Source organism: Mytilus edulis, chromosome 8 (assembly GCF_963676685.1).
Source record: "Mytilus edulis chromosome 8, xbMytEdul2.2, whole genome shotgun sequence".
Taxonomy (NCBI): domain Eukaryota; kingdom Metazoa; phylum Mollusca; class Bivalvia; order Mytilida; family Mytilidae; genus Mytilus; species Mytilus edulis.
The window spans coordinates 25,028,181-25,052,639 of NC_092351.1; the positions used below are offsets into that span (position 1 = coordinate 25,028,181).

General features: G+C 32.4%; 1 protein-coding gene across 3 annotated transcripts in view; it reads right to left on the bottom strand.

Annotated features, from left to right (window-relative positions):
- The window catches only part of LOC139485165 (lactadherin-like), a 74,337-nt gene that overhangs the window by 42,364 nt on the left and 7,514 nt on the right, over positions 1–24,459 (bottom strand). For 2 of the 3 annotated variants that reach the window (XR_011655267.1, XR_011655266.1), the window contains 2 exons: positions 21,177–21,268; positions 15,377–16,445 (listed from right to left, as the gene is read on the bottom strand). The exons of the other annotated variant lie outside the window; for it this stretch is intronic. The gene's annotated coding sequence lies outside the window, so the exon portion shown is untranslated. Of the gene's footprint in view, positions 1–15,376; positions 16,446–21,176; positions 21,269–24,459 lie in introns of those variants that run through there. 3 annotated transcript variants of the gene reach the window in all.

The window sequence follows — 24,459 nt, forward strand, 5'->3', positions numbered from 1 at the left end:
GTGTGTGGAAAATGGGGAGGCAAACTTCTGAAAGTGACAAGAAAAAAAATATATTTTCTATGTAGTGTAATAATCTTAAATTTAGTAATTGTTCATTTTAATTTTTTAGAGTCAATTTGTGTCCTAAAATGGGAGGGGACATAGTTTTGTCCCCTATTGCCCCTGCCTCCTATACGTACACTGTTATTATGACATATTTTTTGTAATTGCAATGAAACGAGTCATTTCGAAAACCGGTATGAAAATTAATGAGACTGTTCTATGACGACTTTTATTTATTGAAGGCACTAATTTTTCAAATACAAAATTATTGTATTTATTTGCTCTTAGTAATGTTCAGTAGCGTATTTGAATAAAATTTGTCTTTTAATTTAGATTCATTATGCATTTCTCTAAACAATGTATGCGACGCGTAACAGTTTATTAGTCTTGGTGTTCTCATATATGTATTTGATACGGTGCATTTATTATGGATATATTTGAGATTCTATTTATGAAAGAAAATCTATAGAGCAGAGCATTTTTTTATTTATTTTTTTTTGTAGCTCTATTTTAGAACATGTTGAAATGAAGTTAGTTTAAAATTTGTCAAAATAAGCTTTAAGAATTCCTTCTTTTATTTGAGATTTATTATGCATGTCTCTATACATAGTATGCGACGCGTAACAGTTTGTAACTAAGTGTTTTGATATATAAATTTAATACGGTGCATTTGTGGTGGATATATTGCAGACTCCATTTATGAAATAAAATCTATAGAGCAGAGAATTTGGATTTTTTGTGTATCAATTTAAAATGTAGATTCAAATATTTTCCACTTCAAACGATAAAGTAAAACTTCTTCAAAACTTATATATAACGTATAGTTCGGCGTCCGCAAAAAAGAAGCCATACGTATTTTATTGAATCTCGATATTTATCATGTTTATAATTTTTCTAACAATGACGTTCTACCTCCATAAGCCTGGAAGTGTCATGGCGGGTCACAATTTTTATATATAAATATATATACGACATATATATATTAGTTGTTATTATATGAAAATGGGTACATTGTTTTAGACAAACATAGCACAACCCTACCAAAAAAAAAATCGAAGTTAACCCCTCCACCCTGATTAAAACTGATAATTCCAAGATTAAAGTTGGAAACTGCAAGATTAAAGTTGATAATTCCAAGATTAAAGTCGACAATGAAATGAAAAAGGATGACCCTATTACGCTTTCGTAATAAATGGAATTGCATAAGTAAATGCCAAAAGTATCATCTTTCGTCAATCATAGACCGTAACTCCCAAATAACAATAATAAGAGATTTGTTGTTGTTTGTTTAACCTCCAGTGGCAAATATTTCATGGATATTTAAACTTTACGAAAAAGCGATGATTTCAATTTGTGAACGTTCCATATCAGTGAAGCGACTTTCCAGCTGTAGTAGTATAGGGCTCGGGTTTCCTTTCCTATTTTCTTGATAGAGGGTTGCTACTTGCAAGGACTCTGTGTTACCAAGGGTTTCAAATGGTAAAGTTGGTTGTATCCATATGAAGGTGTAACGAACCCTTCGCCTTGTTTCAATTGGTTCGTGTTCTTAACAAGCTTTCTAAAATAGCTTTCAGCAGTATATTAAAGTGTAAAGAAAGTGCGATCTTTTTTGGCTTTCGTAAGCGCGGGGAATCATGACTTTTTGAATTTTGAATTTTGAATTTTGAATGATCCTTCCCGGCTTTCGTAATTTTGAATTTTGAATTTTGAATGATCCTTCCCGGCTTTCGTAATTTTGAATTTTGAATTTTGAATGATCCTTTCCGGCTTTCGTACGAAAGCCGAGAAGGATCATTCAAAATTCAAAATTCAAAATTCAAAATTCAAAACTCAAAAATCCTATATTAATTTATCATGATTCCCCGCGCTTACGAAAGCCAAAAAAGATCACACTTTACACTTTAATATACTACTGAAACTATTTTAGAAAGTTTGTTAAGAACACGAACCCATTGAAACAAGACAAAGGGTCCGTTACACCTTCATAGGGATACATCCAACTTTACCATTTGAAACCCTTGGTAACACAGCGTCCTTGCAAGTAGTAACCCTCTATCACGAAAATAGGAAAGGAAACCCGAGCCCTATACTACTACAGCTGGAAAGTCGCTTCACTGAAATGGAACGTTCACAATGGAAAAATTGAAATCATCGCTTTTTCGTAAAGATTAAATATGCATGAAATATTTACCACTGGAGGTTAAGCAAACAACAACAAATCTCTTATAATAACCTAGTTTTCCAACGGAAGAATCTAGTTATTACAATATGTATATACAAAAGACAGATTTTGTGTATCGTTTATCAAATTCTGATAATTTTATGTTGTTATATCAACAAAATTCGTGTTAAGTTTTTGACGATTTTTCTTTATGTTATTTGGGAGTTACGGTCTATGATTGACGAAGAATGATACTTTTGGCATTTACTCATGTAATTTCATTTATTACGAAAGCGTATTAAGGTCATCCTTTTTTTTCATTTTTTTTTTTTTTCAAATTGTCGACTTTAACCTTGAAATTATCAACTTTAATCTTGCAATTTCCAACTTTAATCTTGGAATTATCAAATTTAATCTGGGTGGAGGGGTTAACTTCGATTTTTTTTTGGTAGGGGTGTGGTGCTATGTTTCTCTAAAACAATGTACCCATTTTTATATAATATTAACTAATATATAGTACATATTTATATATTCAAATTGTGACCCGCCATGGTCATTATGGTCATATATTCACCTTGTTAAGTTAATGTCCATGGATACATGTATGACCCTGATAACGTATTGAATGAATATAAAGTCTTCGGGCTTCTAGTATTACTGATTCTGGAATTGAATTGACGCATTACATTGGTGATACTTTCTTAATAGTTAATTAAAAGTTAGCAGAAAGATTACATTTTATTATCTCAATGTTTTACGTACTAGAAACTGCTCTTTTGTGAAAAAGAAAACCATTGCATTGTTATTTCTATTCATTAAGACCCCTGGTAGCCGTTATAACATTTGTGATGCTACAAGGCATTATATAGTGGCTATCCAGGTTTGTAATCTAGAGGTCACTTGTCAAAGGTTATAAGAAATCTAAATGTCTCATGGACGTTAATTTTTAAGAATTTTTCTATACCCGATTCATATTTTTACCGGCCAACGGGGGATTTTTTCATGACCAAACGAAAGTGTATCAGTTCTTCAGTGATCAAAATTCAATTATGACGTCAAATGTTCTTGCTCTTCTTTGATGAAAAAGGCGACCATGTCTGCTGAAGTCACTTTGAAAGAATAATTCATTGAAAAAAAAGATATTGCTTGCAAAAATGTATTTCAATTTCGTGAAATAAGACATTTCTCCACTCTCGGCAGTTACATTTTAAATATTATAAGCTCGGAAAGCCTCACATTTAAAATTTGAAAATTAAACAGACTCATGATCATGTTGAAAAATGTCGTATAACATCCAATGCATGGCCAAATCTATTTTTATACAACTAAAACGCATGACAGAACATCGCGTATAATGGTGAAATGACAACGTTGGTTTTACGCTTCCTTGTCATCGGAATGTTTTAGACATACAGTAAACAAAACAAAAATAAGTAGATGTCATATGATCGCCAATGTGACACTTCTCCACCAAAGACAAAATGAAGTAGAAGATTAGCATCTATAGGTTCCTCGTACGGCCTTCGACAATGAGCAAAACTCATACCGAATACCAAACTATAAAATGTAAAACAATACAAACGAGATTAATGTAAAAACAATAAAACAAACACAGATATGATATACAGCATCAAACGACAACCACTGAATAAAAGGCTCCTGACTGGTGACATGTTTGACTGGTACCCGATCGCAATATTCAGTATATTAAACATAATTACACAACTATATCTCGTGACAGTGTACCGGGAACAAGGATAGAGACATGTCTTTTTCGACAGAACAATTGTGTTTGGAGGGTACTAGTAATAAATATTTTGATATAAAGCTATGAAGACGTCCTCTACAATTTGCATTCAGGGAAAATTAAACTGCAAGTTGCTGCACATTTATGCTCTTTAATTTCGTACTTTTTTAGCATTATGATATTTTTGATTCGAGATTAAATGTTGAGTCGTCTGGCATTCAAAATCATAAGCCTGGTATATTTTGATAATACTTGTCAGGGGTCTCAATTGACGACTGAGAGGAAGGTTTGGCTTACATGCATAGTCACTACAATGACTGTTCATACGTTTGTAAAATGACTGTTCTGACTTAAAAACATACTGTGTATAACATTTACACTGTAGACGATACATACATGTAGTATTATTTTTTCTTGTATAATCCATTTCAAAATGTGTCATTTTTTTCACAACATGCAGCTTGAGAAAAAGCTCGGTGACCTATCATTTTGATTATATTGTTGAACATATCACAATATATACTACGTTTTGGCAAAGTATGAACAAATTCTATCATTTTTAATTTATACTCCCATACCACCTTAAGTGTTATTATATGACTTAAAAATCTTTTTTCTCATTGACTCAAAGCATACGGAGACTTATCTGATAAAGCATTATGTTCAACGCGGAAAAATTAGAGAGATTAGTATAAAATTTGGAACAGCTAACGTGTCCCTAACCATAGATATTCCAAGGCAACTTCGTCATGCAAATTCTCGGTTTTTTTTTCTTTTCTTCTTGTTTTCGGTGTATTTTTTTTAGTAAACTTTATTCAGTATTCCAACTTATTAAAGTCAGATGATATATCAAGTATAAAAACAGGGAACAATTTCAAAGGTATCTTTGAGCAAATACTAGAAAATTGGAGAGGGATAAAAAGTCATCTTATAAAACAATTGTTGACTTTTGATTTCAGTTGATACAATGATTTATCAACCTCAGATATATGACATTCACCCTCGGCCGTTGGACTCGGTGAATATCATATCTCTGAGGATGACAAATCATTTTATTCCACTGAATGTTGATTTTGATAGCGAAATCAATATTTGATTGGTTGAAACTATCCCACGTGACGTCGAACAAAACTTCAGATTCCCCCTCTGAACATCGGGATTGCCTTGTGTGACGTTACCCGCGGTTAATGTTTTAAAACGTTTCGATCGTTTTTATTTAGATACTATAGTTATTTGGTTTCTAAAAATTATTTCAGATCTTAAGAAAACCCTGAAAAGAATGAATTATTAACTTTTAATCGGTACTGATTATCATTGCCATGTTCTGTTTAGTTATACTAAACAGCTGCGCCATGAGCGCATGATACGCCCGACATCTTGTGTGGAAGTTTTATGCAATAATCATAAATAGTTTCTGAGAAACATTTAAGCAATAACCATATATTGTTTTTGAGACACGGCGGGACATATGAAACCCCCAACCCTGTTTTTTTTTTACAAAAAACTAAATATCACTAAAATAAAATTTTGAATCAAACCCAAAAAGTATACAGATCTTTAGATTAATATAACAAAGAAGTATGTAAAGTTTTAAGCAATAATCATAAATTGTTTTTGAGATACGGCACAACATGTAAAAAAAACCTCCCCCTTTTTTACAAGATACTCAATAACTCAAAAATCAAATTTTGAATCATCACCAAAACGTATACAGATCTTAAAATTAATATAACAAAGACATGTGTAAAGTTTGAAGCAATAATCAGAAATCGTTTTTGAGATATGGTGCGACATGTAAAAAAACCCTCCCCCTTTTTTTACAAAATACCCAACAACTCAAAAATAAAATTTTGAATCATCACCAAAAAGTATACAGATATTAAGATTAATATAACTAAGAAGTGTTTAAAGTTTTAAGCCATAATCAAGAATCGTTTTTGAGATACGGTGAGACATGTGAAAAAAACACACCCCTGTTTTAGTTACAAAGTGCCGTAACTCAAAAAGTTTTAATCTTATTTTCACCAAAAAGTATACAGATCATTTGACCATCATAAGAAACAACTATGTTAAGTTTCATGAAATTTGGATAAGTCGTTCTCAAGTTACGGTGCGACATGTTTACGCCGGACAGACAGACGGACGGGCGGACGGACGGACACCGGACATTTGTATACCATAATACGTCCCGTCAAATTTTGACGGGCGTATAAAAACAAACGGATAAGAAAAAAATGTAAACTAATATCTTGTGTTCAGAAATAAAACAAAAGTATAGGCAGTGGAATAAAACATTACTTTCCCTTGGCTTAGGGAGATATGAAGATTTGTTCACCCTCAAAAAGCCAAATTTCCCTCGGGCGATGCCCTTGTGAAATATGATTTTTCTTGGGTGAAAAATTCTTCACATCTCCCTCAGGCACGGGAAATAAATGTATAGTATCCACCTCATCAAAAGTCGATAATTGTATAATGTTGCCTTGGGTAATTATTAAGTTAGCGATTAATATTATTAAAAAGAAGTTTGTAGAATAATTTATTGATTTGTCATTTACAAGGTTTACTAAGGACACTAAGGTACTAAGTGGTGTAATAATATATTCTGTACGCTTGACGATATACCTTTATAACCAACGCAAACAAATACTAACATAACTATCATGCAAAGAAAGTTTATTTGATGTTTTTTTATCTAAGCCATTTCACATGGAAAATTCCAAGTTAAATGTTTTTTGCAAGATTTATTTGTTTTTAATAGTCTTACGACCAAGTGTTTCTTTTTATGCGAACACGAATATTATATCATCGCCCATTAACTTGTTCAATATGACAGAAAATTTTCACCTTCAAACTAATTTAAAAGGATCACCCGTGGTTTTCATGGTGCTAGAATTTGGAAGTAACAAAATTTAATGACGATGCATGAAATCATCCGGTGTATTTAATAGGAAATTAAATCCATATTTAAAGTAATATAATTTTAAAATTTCAAAATTTTGCATTAGTTTAAACAATGTGTAGATATCTAATTTAGACTTCATTTACTTTAGATTTTATATTAATTTCTGATTTACTAAATTAAGTTTCGAAATTTTTAGTAAATTTGAAATTTAAACATTGGTGATTTCTAAAAAAATCACATTTATATGTATACTGATATCTAAGCCACAATAAATTGTTATATTGTTCCAATTTGAATCATTGTAATTAACTTACTTTTTTTATATCCATTCTTCGTTGGTTTTTTGTTTGTTTGTTTGTTCGTTCGTTAGTTAGTTTTTTTGTTTTTTTTTGTTTTTTTTGTTTTTAGCTTTCATTGCTATCCGTGTGAGAGGGAAGGGAAAAGGATGTATGAAAAATATGTTAATGGTTTGATGATGTACAGATCTATGAAGACGAGATTGTCTGTTTTGTTGATAGTGCTGCGAAAGCGACAATCTGGACATGATCTCATCATCAAGGTCGCTGTAAACTCATCTTATAAAGTTTCAAGCCTTTAATAAATATAAAAAAATGTGGTATGAGTGACAATTAGACAACTCTCCATCCAAATCACAATTTATAAAAGTAAACTTTTATAGGTCAAAGTACGGTCTTCAACACAGAGCCTTGGCTCACACCGAACAGCAAGCTATAAAGTGCCCTAAAAATTACTAGTGAAAAACCATTCAGATTTTCATCTACATGTGTATCATTTTAATCTACATGTGTATCATGTTGATCTTTCCACCTCACATGTCTTTAAGTCATTATTCGTTATTGTTTCCCTCCACTAACATGTCAAATAAAAGCTGCATTTTATTACACATATTTTATATTCACCTTTAAAAAGATACCGACACAAAGTCGCTGCAAAGCAATTTGATTAACCAGAAGACTAAGGATCATGCACCTAAAATAATATACAAAAAATGCTACATCACCACTGTCACAAGAACGAGAATGAGCAAACAAGATCACTCAAATTACAACGATAAACATCACCCTCGAGCTGCACAACTGCACCATAGTTCCAATACGCCAGAAGTATATTTTGCATTCTAATGCAACAACGATTGTAACGTTCATTTTGATTGGATAACGTCACTTTCTTACATGGCATCAATTGACAATTGATGATATGGGACGTACGCGCAAGCGCAGACGGCATATGACAGATTTTAAATACATGTTTTAACGTTGTTTTCTGTCAGTTTCATTAGAATAGAGATAACAATATTGTATTTTAAGCTCCGACGGCATCAATTGGGGATTTGATGGTCGCAAATACCCGTTTACTGTCTCCGCTAACGCGTCGCCAGTAAACTTTATTTGCGACCATCAAATCCCCAATTGATGCCGTCGGAGCTTAAAATACAATACAGTTATCTCCTAAATCTAAAACTCTGAAATAATTACTTTTTTGTATTTACATGAGAAAGACACGAGAAATTATTCCATACACCCTCATGCATGTAGTAATAATAACGTAAATACATTTAATTTGGTTCTACTTTAACAAATCACATTCCAATTAGTTATATGTAAAAGGTGTTACATATTTGATATGCTCACGTTCTGATCAACATTTTTTTTTCTCTCATCAGTAAAACAGAATATAATATGTAGTTGTATGCAACACAATAGCAAAAGCAAAGAGAGCAACAACAACAACAACAACAAAAAATGAAAAAAATACACTGCCCAATATGTTTTCAAAATAAATATATAGTGTAGTAAAGTTGGATTCGCATCCGAAAAGAACAGATCAGAAAATATGTTGTGCTATTTCTTTATTTAAATTCTAATCTCCTCTCCAATTTGTACGACAAAAAAAAATTGCGAACTCGATTAGAGTATTGTTTTTATATTTTCGTAAATCTCCTTCGTAGTTCTGTTCAATTAGGGCCATGCAAAATTTACAGATCAATGCTATTTATGTAACCACCAATATAATCCAAATCCAGAAGTCATGTGCAATGATCTTGTCTGATATTAAACAAATAATAGGACACAACAAATAATAAGGCAAAACAAATAACAAATTACAAATCATATACACATGGCACATATCTATCAAATCATGTTTAAAAATGAATCATTTATATATTATTCAAACAATAATGGGACAACCGTTTGATTTTCATGGGTGCTGGGGGGAGGTGTTATTGATACTCTGCAACACAAAATGCAGGGTAATAGTGCATTTATGCAAGTATTAAAAGTGAAATATATATTCAGGTGGCCAAGCCGCCTAAAAAAAAAGCATGCATTGCAACAGATGAAAATGAAAGGCCAATCCGCAAAGAAAACCTCTTAACCCATACCCTCCTCAGAGTATCAATTGGTCGTTCCCTAAGGAAGAATGATCTCGTGGTAATTTACTAGTTTATGGTGAAACTGAATTCAAACTTTTCAAAATAAAAGGAAATGGCAATATTGATAACAGACTTATTCTTTGTTAAAAGTTAAAACATGGCTTTAAATTTGTACAGAATTTTATCTGAAATGATTGATGGCCGAAATTTACGAAAGCAGAGAAGGATCATTCATAATTCTGAATTCAAAACTCGCAAAATCATGTTTTATTGCAGTTGCAATCCAAACACAATTAAAAACCAATTGTTCAGAGAACAATCAAAGGTCTTTCCACCAGTAAGAATCTATTTAAAAATGAAAATATTAAAATTTGATTTTAAATGTCAGTTTCAGCGTCAAATGACAGCTTATTGTACGCTGATTTCAAAAATATATGGTTTCTATATAAAAAAGGGAGATAATCTTTTACTTCCGGTTCAAAAAGTTTACTTCCGGTATTGTTTGATAGTTTACTTGACACTGATTTCAAAAATATATGGTTTTATATACTTTTACATTGATTTAGTACAAAAAATAGCTACTTCCGGTTTACAAAATGTCACTTCCGGTTGTCTTTTTAAAGGTCACATTGCTTACAACCTATAGCAAAAAGTCCCATGGCTTTATCATGTGAACATATGAGGTAAAAGCAAAGGACAAAATCTAGAACGTTAAATAAGCATATCACCTTGAGCTCAATTTCAAGGTCATAAAACCAAGGACCTCAAATCAAAAGACTCTAGTCCTCTACTTTATATTGTTAATGAGTTATATATATTGCCATGCGTATGATATTAGATATAAAAAGGGGGAAAACTCGCGTCAAATGACTAAGTACCCTTTCGACTAAGATTTATGTGTTACGACATGTCGTAACTAACAATTTTGTGAAAATATTTTGTCGATATCTTATATGATTTCTGAAAATAGTAGATAAAAGAGGGACGAAAGATACCAAAGGGACAGTCAAACTCATAAATCTAAAACAAACTGACAACGCCATGGCTAAAAATGAAAAAGACAAACAGAAAAACAATAGTACACATGACACAACATAGAAAACTAAAGAATAAACAACACGAACCCCACCAAAAACTAGGGGTGATCTCAGGTGCTCCGGAAGGGTAAGCAGATCCTGCTCCACATGCGGCACCCGTCGTGTTGCTTATGTGATTACAAATCCGGTAAATAGTCTAATTCGGTAGGTCAAATTCATGAAAGGGAAGGGGATTGTAGTTACGACGTGAGGAACATATCCGATATCATTTGTGAAATGGTTATTCCATAACGGTCAACCAACTCGTGATGGCGTCCGTAAAATTTACGAAGGGATGATTTCAACTTCACCATTTGGAACTCTTGATTTAATAGCTTCCTTGTGAGCAGTAACCCTCTATCAAGAAAATCATGATAGGAAATGCAAGCACGGGAATATCGTATCAATTGAGAGATATATACCCCGTATGCAGGTGCTGCTGGAATGTTGCTACTAAGAAATGGAAAGTTCACAATTGGAAAGCTGAAATCATCTCTTTTGTCGTAAAGTTTTGTCTTCAACCGACCCTCATTGTCAATTTCTAGATGTAAGTCAAGATATGAAGCTGACTTAACTGTATCTGTAGTATCCTTTATCTCCAGTTCAATGGGATAGATGCGTTCCACATAGTCACCAAATTTTGAATTGTTTAGTGAAAGAACGTCATCTATATAGCGGAAAGTAGAGTTAAAGGATATTGCTAACTTCTTATCTTTCTTCCTAAGAAGTTCCTGCATGAAGTCAGCCTCATAATAATAAAGAAACAAGTCAGCAAGTAGAGGGGCACAGTTTGTTCCCATTGGTATGCCGACAGTCTGTTGAAAAACACGTCCTCCGAACGTAACAAATATGTTGTCAATCAAGAAATCAAGCATCTTGATAATATCGGTTTCAGAGAATTTTTTGTTTGAATCAGAGTGATTCTTTACAAAGTAGGATTTATCCCTCCCTAAGACAAGATACTTGTATCTACGTTGGCCATTCTTTTTTATGAAGCAAAGTAATACCAACTCTTTTAATTTGTCTTTAAGTTTGGAATGTGGAATACTTGTGTAAAGAGTAGAGAAGTCAAATGTTTTAATACTGTTACAAGATGAAAGAGAGTTAGATTGTATGTACTCTAAAAGATCTTTGGAATTTTTAAGTATCCACATCTGATTCACGCCACCTCTAGAATAGGCAGTTTCACAATAACTTTGAAGCCCGTCTTTGATTGCTGATAAAATGGATGTTAATAATTTAGAAAGAGGTTTTGTGGAGCACTTGGAAGACCCAGCAATATACCGCTGTTTGTAAGGACACTTATGTAGTTTAGGTATCCAATACAGTGATGGAAGATCCAGTTCTTCATCTTTGGTTGAAATACCAAAGGAACAAAGAACAGACCTATGATTATCCAGGATTTCCTCTTTGGTAAGTGTCGTGAGGGTATATGTTGAGTTTCCAAGTGAATTGTCTATACCTAATTCGTTTATCAAGCAATTAATGTAATGACTTTTACAGACAAAAACGATGTTATTTGGGGCTTTGTCTGCGGGGACAACAACATATTTATCATGTAGGTCGGATAGGTGTTTAGCAACATTTGGGTCTTTAAAAATTGACGTAGCATGGGCATTGATGGACCCATTCAGTTTCTTAATTCTGATTTGTATTAAGGACCTCACTGCCTTTATCCATTCGGATAGAGTGTCTACGTCTTCCTTCTCGCGCTTAGCCCATTGCCTGGCATAATCCTCGACTGAATCCATCAAAATTTTAAAGTTGTATTTCCAATTGATGGATTTAGGCTCACGATACTTCGGACCTTTCGATAACACGTTTCGTAGAGAAGTGTTATTAACAATGTTAAGGTCACCGGTAATAACGTGGCCAGCGGGATTATATGTGAATTGGGAACTAGCACAAGTGCAATCAGGAGGTTTAGACTTGAAGTCGTCAATATCGAGATCCTGCAAAACGCGTTTGTAATTGAAAATTTTAGTTGCAACAAGCCAAAATCAAAACTTTAATCATGACCTTTGACCTTGACCTCATTTTCATTTTTTTGGACCAAGGACCTCAAATCAATAGACCCTAGACCTCTATCACTTATGGTTTTCCAGTTACAAATTTATTTCATTTATTTCAACATAAAAGGGGAAATAACTCTCATATGGAGTCTTCGTAAAGCTTCGGTCAAAATAAAACCAATATCCTGAGGATATAACGAGCAATTTGGAAAATAAATTTGTCGCTTTCTTTTACGGTTGCGGAGCAGATCTGATAACAAGAAAAACAGTGTTTGGGAAGATAACTCTTACAAAGAAAAATTTTCGGTTAAACAGGGTCAGTTTCATAAGCGTATAAACTGTATGATATCATATACAAAAAAACTAAGCGACATCTTTTGAAAAATTTTACACCGCAAGAAAAAAATTAGGCGGAAGAACAGAACAAAATCGATAGGTTTTTCCACACGGAAAGGTGGAAAGACCTAATAAATATTATCTTATTAATAATCTGATCAACTGATCTGATAAAATATACCCTAGATTAATAATATAATAGTGCACAGACAAACATTATAATACTTTTCAAAGGATATGTGCCGACATTATGTCAGACAAGTGAAACATTACTTGTTATCACTTTTACTCAGGGAGAGAGAGATATCGAGTGTCACTTCAATCCTTATTCGATTTTTGTTCTTCTTCTTTTCATGACTTGCGAATCTTTCATAATATAAAAATAAGAAGATGCGGTATGATTGCCAATAAGACAACTCTCCACAAGAGACTGAAATGACTCCGAAATAGTCTAGGGACAGGCACATACAGAATGTGCACCATCCTCATTTATACAACACAAAACATCGTCCACTTTTCGGTGTAGTGAATTAGAATTATTGTCAGGTGTAAAATTAGAGAATAGGCAGGCGAAGAATGGAGATCATAGCGTAGGTTTTTGTTTATCCACACAGGGAACACCTTGAGAGTTTTATGCTGTAAGAAATTAAGCATTTCGCATTGTGTTCGAAAAGACAAATTTTCTTTCATTGTAGAAGATGCTTACCTAGTTTTGACATACTATATTCGATTGTTATATAAAATTTCAACTGTTTTTTTTAAATGATTATTTATTAATTTATTTCTGTTATTTCTTTAACCCGAAACAGCCTTTGAAACTAGTGAAAATGTTTTGCAATGTTCCTGGATATCAATTTTACCAAGGGTTTTCGGATTTTTTCATTGCTGTCATTGGTAATCTAGTGTCAAAATATTACCTTTTAAGTAAACACTGAAAACTTGATCTTTCAATGTTGGTTCTGTTTTAGCAAAGACACTAAGTAAGTTAAAAATTCACAAGAAAACTTTCTGGTAGTAACAAAAAAAAAGATTTGCACTAAAAATAACATTTCCAAATAAAGTTATCATTTCCCTTTTAAAATCATGAAAATAGCAATTAAACGACGAGTACAACAGGCTACAGAAACTTTGTGTATAATAAAGATAAAAAGAAGAAGCATTGTGTCAAATTAGGTGAAAATACTCCTATGCGAATATATTCCTGGAGTACCAGATTTAATTTATGTTTTTACCGGCTGTTTACCTCTCTGGAACATGCTGATTATCCGCATATGTATCATATGTACAATTTGCTTCAGTGGTGCTGATGGAATTTGAAGCAGTCTTCTTTCTCATATAATGACATCGGGGTTTTATATGATTTGCTATGTGGTATGGGGTTGCTCATTGTTGAATTGGTAATAAGCATTGTATGTAACTTTCATAACATTTGGTTGAGGCAAATAAAGTTAGAGCGCGTACACGACAAATTTAACATTTTTTCCATTTATAAATGGGCTTGAACGGTGAAAGTGATGCCAGCCAAATTTTAACTTGATCTCAGTTTGGTGGTAATTAGCATTGTGTATAAGTTTCATAGTATTTGTTTGAGGCAAAATAAAGTTGAATTGTGGAAACTTCCAAATTGTAAACGTATGGACGTACAGACGGACAAGCGTTACAATTAATGCCCCCTCCGCTGTATATCTGAGATTATTCCGGCGGCACGTCTGTCTGTGTATACCTTCGTATAGAAATATGCCATTTATAAGAATGAATAAGTTTGAAAAAAGTTTGTGTGTGTAAAAGGGGGGAGGCAAACTTCTGAAAGTGACAAGAAAAAAAACCTATTTTCTATGTAGTGTAATAATCTTAAATTAAGTGATTGTTCTCTTTCATTTTCATTTTTTAGTTTTAATTTTTGTCTAAAAATGGGAGCGGGCATAGATTTTTCCCCTTTTTGCCCTTGGCTCCCATAGTTACGTACACTGTTATTATGAAATATTTTTGGTAATGGCAACGAAACGAGTCATTTCGAATATCGGTATGAAAATGAGACTGTTCTATGACGACTTTTATTTATTGAAGGCACTAATTTATAAAATACAAAATTATTGTACATATTGGCTCTTAGTAATGCTCAATAGCGTATTTGTATAAAATTTCAAAGAATTAAATTTACTAAAATACAAACAATTCTTAGCTCTATTTTAGAACATGTAATTTAAACTTGTTGAAACGAAGTTAGTTTAAAATTTGTCAAATTAAGTTTTTTAAGAATTCCTTTTTTTTTTCAATTTGTCTTTTAATTTAGATTTAGCATGCATGTCTCTAAACAAAGTATGCGACGCGTAACAGTTTATACGGTGCATTTATTATTGATATGTTTCAGACTCCATTTATGAAAGAAAATCTACAGAGCAGGGCATTTTTTTTTTTTTTTTTTTTGTAGCTCTATTTTAGAACATGTGATTTACTCTTGTTGAAATGAAGTTAGTTTAAAATTTATCAAAGTAAGCTTTAATAATTCCTTTTTTTTTAATTTAGATTTATTATGCATGTCTCTATACATAGTGAGCGACGCGTAACAGTTTATAAGTAGGTGTTCTCTTATATGCCTTTGATACGGTGCATTTATTATGGATATATTTCAGACTTCATTTATGAAAGGAACGCACCATGAGTTGGATTACCGTTATGGAATATATGTTTTCAAAGATGAAGACTTAATTTTTAATATATTTTATTCATTATGATATGAAAGGGATTGAACAATAGATAACAAGTATAAAGCTCTCTCTACATTACATGTGCAAGGTATACATCATTAGTAAACATCTGTTTTCAAAATAGTTGAACTACATTCGATTATTGCATGCAAGTCATGAACACATGCAAACAAATAAATATCTGTAGTGTTTATTATAAAACAAAATATTATATAAAAGTGTGTTAGTAGTTAATTGTCATTCTAACATGACGTCCTTCAAACGCTTTGAGTACACACCCGTGGTAAAATATGAATATATTGCCAGTGCTGTTCCGATTGTACTCCCACGTCATATGCTTTTTTATGAACGAGATACCCGACGTCATAGAACAATGACGTTAGAATGTAAGCATTTTACGGGAAAATACACGCTTGTGAATCCGAAAATCATCACAAGGAAACATACACAAATGATGCTAAAATGTGGCAAAAGCCCTTTATTGTACATCATATAAGACATATAAATAAATTATCATTCAAATTCATCAAAAAATGTCTAAATACATTATTTTAAATAGTTTAAGCATGTCACTAATGCAGTTTGCTCCGTTCTTTTACGCTAGTTTTTTAGTGCGTTTATTTATGGGAACGGCAAATATTTGCCTACACCTAGAGCGCTTCGATCCAAAAGAATTGCCGTATGTGTCCTATCAGAATCGAAATAATACATGGGGGCTTGAATATATCTAGATTTTACCACGGGTTGTCCCTTTATGCCGATATTTTACCCCTCGCTATCGCTCAGGGGTAAAATATTTGTCATAAAGGGCCAACCCGTGGTGAAATCACGATATATTCAAGCCCCCATGAATTATTTCTTAAATAATTCAGGTACCATGAGACATGTAAATATAAACAACATTATAAGTGATCACAAATGTATATATACCATAAGGGGAAAAGAAGAAACAAAATGAACAACTTTGGAAATATATACATTATGGGAAGATATATATATATATATATAGTTGTCACATATATATCTGTTGATATCTGCTGTTCATTTCAATTTGGTTGTGTTGATTCTGAAATAAAGAAAAACAATATTGTTATTTATATTTACTTTTTTGTTTTGTTAACTTATACCAATTTTGATACACTCAAAAGTATTTGTATGTATAAATGTTGATTTATTTGAAATATTTTTCTAAATACATTTGTTTAAAAGTTTCGCATACTGTTTATAACGCTTTTACGTAGATTATTTCCAAAATGTGTGTTTCAGTGTAATATCTGATTTGCAAAACGTTTGAGCATTCCTTAATTTGTACAGTAACTGTTATTGTTTCGTGCACATGCCAACTAAATGATGTTGTTTGCCGTGTCCGTAAATGTAGAAACGATCCTGGAAAAAATTGTAAAACCACAAAAAACTGAACTCTCCGAGGAAAATAGAAAGTCCCTAATCAAATGGCAAAATCAAAAGCTCAAACACATCAAATGTATTATAAAAGGAAATAAATTCTACACTGTAATTAGATCATTGAACATTGTTTTCATTATTATTATCATTGATTTTGTTAACAGTGAATACAAACAAATTAAATATTATTGTTATATAGACATACACATTCATGGATCTACAATCTGTCGATACCTATATCTTGGCATTGCACAATGTCATGTTTTTCTCTGACAGTTTACGACGTCTTTACACTAAATTCATTGGATTTTGAATTTGTACATGATTGATAATTTCGTCTTAGATGCATGATTGTTTTTAATTGTTAGTAGTGTCTTTGAACTAGCTGTCAGTAACTGCGAATATTCTCAGATCTGTACTTGCCGTTTGTTTTAATTTGTTTTGATTTGTAACAACTTTGTTTTTTGTTCTTTTTTGTACACATTTTAGGCCGTTAATTTTCTCGTTTGAATTGTTTTACATTTGTCATTTTAGGGCCTCTTATAGCTGACTATGCGGTATGGACTTTGTTGAAGGCCGTACAACGACCTATAGTTGTTAATTTATTTGTCATTTAGTCTTTTGTGGATAGTTTTCTCATTGGCAATCACACCACATCTTCTATTTTATATTTAGCAAAAAAGCTTGCTTATAAATTATCCTCCATTGATGTAATTTGTTATAAAAGAGGGACGAAAGATACCAAAGGGACAGTCAAACTCATAAATCTAAAACAAACTGACAACGCCATGGCTAAAAATGAAAAAGACAAACAGAAAAACAATAGTACACACGACACAACATAGAAAACTAAAGAATAAACAACACGAACCCCACCAAAAACTAGGGGTGATCTCAGGTGCTCCGGAAGGGTAAGCAGATCCTGCTCCACATGTGGCACCCGTCGTGTTGCTTATGTGATTACAAATCCGGTAAATAGTCTAATTCGGTAGGTCAAATTCATGAAAGGGAAGGGGATTGTAGTTACGACGTAAGGAACATATCCGATATCATTTGTGAAACGGTTATTCCATAACGGTCAACCAACTCGTGATGACGTCCGTAAAATTTACGAAGGGATGATTTCAACTTCACCATTTGGAACTCTTGGTTTAATAGCTTCCTTGTGAGCAGCAAACCTCTATCAAGAAAATCATGATAGGAAATGCAAGCACGGGAATATCGTATCAATTGGGAGATATATACCCCGTATGCAGGTGCTGCTGGAATGTTGCTACTTAGAAATGGAAAGTTCACAATTGGAAAGCTGAAATCATCTCTTTTGTCGTTTAAGTTTTGTTTTCAACCCACCCTCATTGTCAATTTCTAGATGTAAGTCAAGATATGAAGCCGACTTAACTGTATCTGTAGTATCCTATATCTCTAGTTCGATTGGATAGATGCGTTCCACATAGTCACCAAATTTTGAATTGTTTAGTGAAAGAACATCATCTATATAGCGGAAAGTAGAGTTAAAGGATATTGCTAACTTCTTATCTTTCTTCCTAAGAAGTTCCTGCATGAAGTCAGCCTCATAATAATAAAGAAACAAGTCGGCGAGTAGAGGGGCACAGTTTGTTCCCATTGGAATGCCGACAGTCTGTTGAAAAACACGTCCTCCGAACGTAACAAATATGTTGTCAATCAAGAAATCAAGCATCTTGATAATATCAGTTTCAGAGAATTTTTTGTTTGAATCAGAGTGATTCTTTACAAATAGGGTTTATCCCTCCCTAAGACAAGATACTTGTATCTACGTTGGCCATTCTTTTTTATGAAGCAAAGTAATACCAACTCTTACAATTTGTCTTTTAGTTTGGAATGTTGAATACTTGTGTACAGAGTAGAAAAGTCAAATGTTTTAATACTGTTACAAGATGAAAGAGAGCTAGATTGTATGTACTCTAAAAGATCTTTTGAATTTTTAAGTATCCACATCTGATTTACGCCACCTCTAGAATAGGCAGTTTCACAATAACTTTGAAGCCCGTCTTTGATTGCTGATAAAATAGATGTTAATAATTTAGAAAGAGGTTTCGTGGAGCACTTGGAAGACCCAGCAATATACCGTTGTTTGTAAGGACACTTATGTAGTTTAGGTATCCAATACAGTGATGGAAGATCCAGTAATATTATCGAACTACACACGCATAATAGTATTTTAATATATACTCGTTATAATACACGTTTTTTATTGCTTACTGGCAGCCACTTATATTTGGAAATATTCTTAATCGAATAAGTAACTCAATATATTTTTTCGACGTCAGATGATTATTATAACGTTTACCGCTGCTGATAGACTACCAGTCCCCATAAGTGGTATCAACTTAGTAATTTGGTGCCGAAATGATGTATACAAAGCATTGATCTATACATTAATGAATCTATGAATTGTTATTATAAAATTGAATTCCAACTCCTTCATAATAAGTTCACCTTAATTAATATAATTGCACATTTTTAGTCCCTTGTTGGTCATATATCTCTTAAACTATTTTGGATCATATACATCCTTGTTTTCTAATTTTCGCAACGAGGGCATCTGATAAGGGTAAAGCCATACGCATACAATTTTAAAATGTTTGATCAATTTTGTTTTCACAATCGAGGAAACATTTAATATCGATAAGATAAGAGTACCATCAGTTTAAAGTTTAAAAAATGTATATATATTTGCAAATTGACAGTAAAAAATATTGAAAAAAGTGTATATTACTGTTATTGAAATAGGCAAACAGTATAAGTTTTAATAATAGAGTTGTATAATTCTTGGGGTTTTTTTTAGAAAAAAAGATGTATCCACCATATGTAATGATTATATATATTATATATTGATTAAAATGTTATCACTTTTAAGATTTTCGGTTTCAATTGTACAATAGAAACATCAAAGTTACTTTTAAATTTAATTTAATAATTGGACCTCATTCGAACTATTTCTTTTCGATTGTAATTCAACGAACAAACAAGTAAGCCTATTATGGTTTACTTTTATGAATTGTTATTTGGATGGAGAGTTGTCTCATTGGCACTCACACCACATCTCCCTATATCTATATAATGTATGAGCATAACATTTATAATGAATGTCACGCACTCACTTTATGTTGTTACTTTTTCAGTTGTTTGACTCTTTCGTAAAATGTGTACGAAGTTCAGACATTGATAAGGGACTTTCCGTTTTGAATTTTCCTCAGAGTTCAGTATTTTTGAGATTTTACTTTGGATTGAATTTGAAATATGCTAGTGTGGTACATGTTCCTTTATCGACAATTTATTTTTAGGACTAATTATAATAAACGTTATCCGTCTCTAGACATAAAACAAAATATAGGAGGTTCAGGAAAATGTATGCAACTTTATAAAGCAATGCTGTTATCTGATGGCCATGGGTTTGCACATTAATTTAAACACTTTGGGTGATTCCATTTTCCTTTTGACAAAATTATGTCGAAATGAATTTGGAAAAATTTGAAATCACTGTGTCAAAAGTATTTATATACAATTAAATTACTTCATAAACATATATTAGGCAGATTTTGATACCTTTAATATCTTTTTTAGAAACTTAATATGCGTGTTATTTAAGTGCGTTAGGTCAAGGGGATGATGAAACGTGTAATGTTAATCTAAGCTGCATGGGATTCAATGATGTATGTATTTGCGCTCTTTCGTAGATTTTATTTTATTTTTCAATTTATTCGATTGCGTATGAAATCATTGATCGATCTTTCATTCCAAAACATGTTTTTCGTGAAATATGCTTTTTAGATATCCAAAGTCGTTGCAGCAAAGTGTTTACTGTATTTAAAATAGCAAAATAGACTTTATATCGTCATGTATGTGTATCTTAGTCTTGAATGCATGATTTATTTATCAGCTGTTTTGGGCTTTCAACTACCTGTCAGTGACTGCGATAAGTCGCAGACATGTACTTGTAGTATTTATATTGTGGGGATGTATCAGTACCCTGCTACGTCTACTCTGTGTTTTTGTCAGATATATTTCTGCTTTGGATCGATCTAATAACTCCGTCACACGCTGTATTTGCCTTTCCCAAGTCATGGGTCTGTAATAATGGTTGTCGTGTGGTGCTGTGTATCATTTTCGTTTTTCGTTCACAGTGTTATGTATAAATCAGACTGTTCGTTTTCTCGTTTGATTTTTTTTACAATTGCCATCTTGGAGCCTTTTATAGCTGACTATAATCTTGGTTTTTACTCATTGTTTTTACTCATTGTTGAAGGTCGTACGTTGAAATGAAGTTGTTGATTTCTAAATCATCTGATTTTTTGTTGAGAGTAGTCTCGTTTGCAATCAAACCATATCTTATTAATTTATATATGCTTACATTTTTTCAAAAGGCATTTCCAAATAATTATACCACCGACTGCAATTAAAGCAACACCGGCAATGCTTCCAACTACTATTCAAGCAATTTCTCTACAAAATGAAAATATAGGTTTGTAAACAATAATCACTCAGTTACTAAATATTTCTCAGGTACAATCACCACAAATGCGATATATATATACATATAAGGGAACGAAATATCTATCAAGCTGAAGTATATTTATAAAAGCAATTTCTTGTGTTTAATTTATAATATGGATTTTTATTTTGTATCTTGATTTTGATTATTTAATTTTATCTTTAAACAAATTGATTCGATGTCATATATCTGCTATACATATAACAAAAATTGACAGGGAGACAACTTTTCAACAAAGACCAAATGTCGTAGCGTAGAAGCTAGCAAGAACAGGTCATTGTACGGCATTAAACTATGAGCATATTCTAGAACAAACGAGTTTGGTGGCGTGTTTAGAGTTCTGTAGAATGAAAACAATTCAGTTAAACATAAAACAAATTTAAATATGGTTAATTAAACCTAAATACTAAAAAACCTTGTAGCCACATGCTTGTTAAAAATTATTAATGAAAGCAACAGAAGTATACCGGTTTTCAAAAGTCATCAATCGATTGAGAGAAAAACAAATCCGGATTAAAGACTAAACCCGCAGAAAACACATCAACTAAAAGACGAAAACAACGAAACTACAGAACACTGAGGTGCAACAAAAAAACAAACGACAATGCACTATACGAATTATTAGATAACAATTGTCATATTTCTGACTTGGAATATGGTATTTTTAAGAAAGAAATGGTGGCTGGAACCTGAATTTATGGATAGCCAAACCTCTGCGCTTTATGGCAATGTTAAATATACAGCTAAAATAAAAACATTACATGACGGGAATATAGTACTGATAAATGCAAGAACACCCAAGACAGACAAACACTTAAATAAATAATATAATAATACCCTTCGACATGCTAACCACAGAACAACAACGAAAAACTAAAATTAATTGAGGACAGTACACAAAAAATTAATAGAATCACGTATTGTATTCACACGAAATATGAAAGCTACAAAAAATAACGTCACAGGTAAATTTTACAAAAATGGATATTAATCAAGAATAGGTTTATAATTATGTAGTATGATGTATTTTATAACAAGTACATGAATATTAATATAGAATTGTGTTAATAATAGTGCAACTAACTCTATCGACCTTTCTTCCAAAATCAAACTGTTTAAAAAATTAAAATCCAGTGCACATAATTACTTTTAACTTAAATCATACAAATGAACTTGGTGATTAATCATCTTTACTGTATCATACGAATACAACATAAAACTAGAGGCTCTCGTGAGCCTGTATCGCTCACCTGATTCTACTTGGATTTTGAAATCACAAAAAAAAAAAAAATTTGGCTACAAAGTAACAACACTTGGCCAGCACCTTATTAAGAAAGGAACATTTATGCTATGTTTGCTTTCATTCAATTCAGTGGTTCTATGTTTAACCAAGTCCCCTGCTGGAAGCCATCTTGAATGATGGATTGGCTACAAAGTAACAACATTTGGTCAATATCTCATAAAGAACATTCATGCCATGTTTGATTTCATTCCTTTCAGTGGTTCTCTAAAAGAAGACATTTGTATGTATTTCCCATTGGGTCTCATGTTAAACTAAGTCCCCCGCTGGCGGCCATCTTGGATGATGGATCGGCTACAAATTAACAACACTTGGTCAATATATCATAAGGAACATTCATGCCATGTTTGATTTCATTCTTTTCAGTGGTTCTCAAAAAGAAGTCATTTGAATGCATTTCCAATAGGGTCCTATGTTAAACTAAGAACCCTGCTGGCGGCCATCTTGGATGATGGATCGGCTACAAAGTAACAACACTTGGTCAGCACCTCATAAGGAACATTCATGCCATGTTTAGTTTTATTCCATTCAGTGGTTCTCTAGAAGAAGTTCAAAATGTAAAAAGTTAACGACAACGACGACGACGGACGACGCCGTACGACGGACAACGCCAGACGACGGACGACGGACGCCAAGTTATGAGAAAAGCTCACTTGGCTCTTCGGGCCAGGTAAGCTATAAAAAAAAGGAATCACAACTACAAACGATCCGACACAAACAATATCCGACTAGAATTACAAATAAAACTTCATAACTAAATACATAAATTATTAAGTGTTGATATTAGAACGTAGCTTTAAACAAATTCAAATGTGGTTAATAAACCTAAATACTAAAACACCTAGTAGCCACTTGTTTGTTAACAAATTGGTAATCGTGCTAATATTGGAACGTAGCTTTGTTAGGAATATACAAACTATACATAAATCGAACCATTAATTGCACAAAGCTAGAAGGCAATGTGACTAGCAAGTTCAGGACAGACCAACTTGACAATTCTAACTAATGAAACAAAAGAATAAAAAAAATCAGATTGCTTAACATGCAGTGGCAAAATTAAGGGCATTCGAATGGATCAGATTTGTAGCCTTATAAATTATTCCCTTGAGAAATATTATAAGCCCACCTAGTCAAAAGTGCTACCAAAACTGTCAGACATCTTATAGAGGAGAGGCGACGTATTCCAAAGTAGTTAGAAGATCCTAATTTATATGTGACACCCGTAATGTTGTTGACGTTTGTACAAACTCAATGATAATTCGTATTCGGTAATTCATATTCGAGGAAGAGAGGACGGTATTGTGATAACAATAATTTGAACATATCCGTATTCGTTTGTAAAACGGATATAACATAATCGTCAACCACCTCGTGTTGACCTTGGTAATTTTACAACTTTGAACTCATGGCTCAATAGTTTATTGTAAAGGAGTAATTGTTCTATAAGAAAATTGTTTCAGTTTTGCTAGTTATCTTGAAATTAATATATATAGATATAAACAAGTCAAGATCTTAATTGAAAAATGTTTTTTTATAGATGAGATTGTCACATTTTTAGTGTTTTAAATTTGCCAATGATTTGAAAACTATAAAAGCTGCAGACACACTTTAATAGCAATCATGTTTCACTAGATAATATCTACAAATTAATAAATTTTCACCTTGAAATATTAGAGTCACAAATATACAGAATTCCAGAAAGAACAAAAATTAAATGACGAATTTTACCCTTTTTGTGATTTTTCCTATACGATTCAGATAGAGAGAAACATTTAAAATTAAAAATTATCAGAAAAACAATATCATCAAAAACGCTTTTTCTTTCAGGACTTCTTTTCGAGT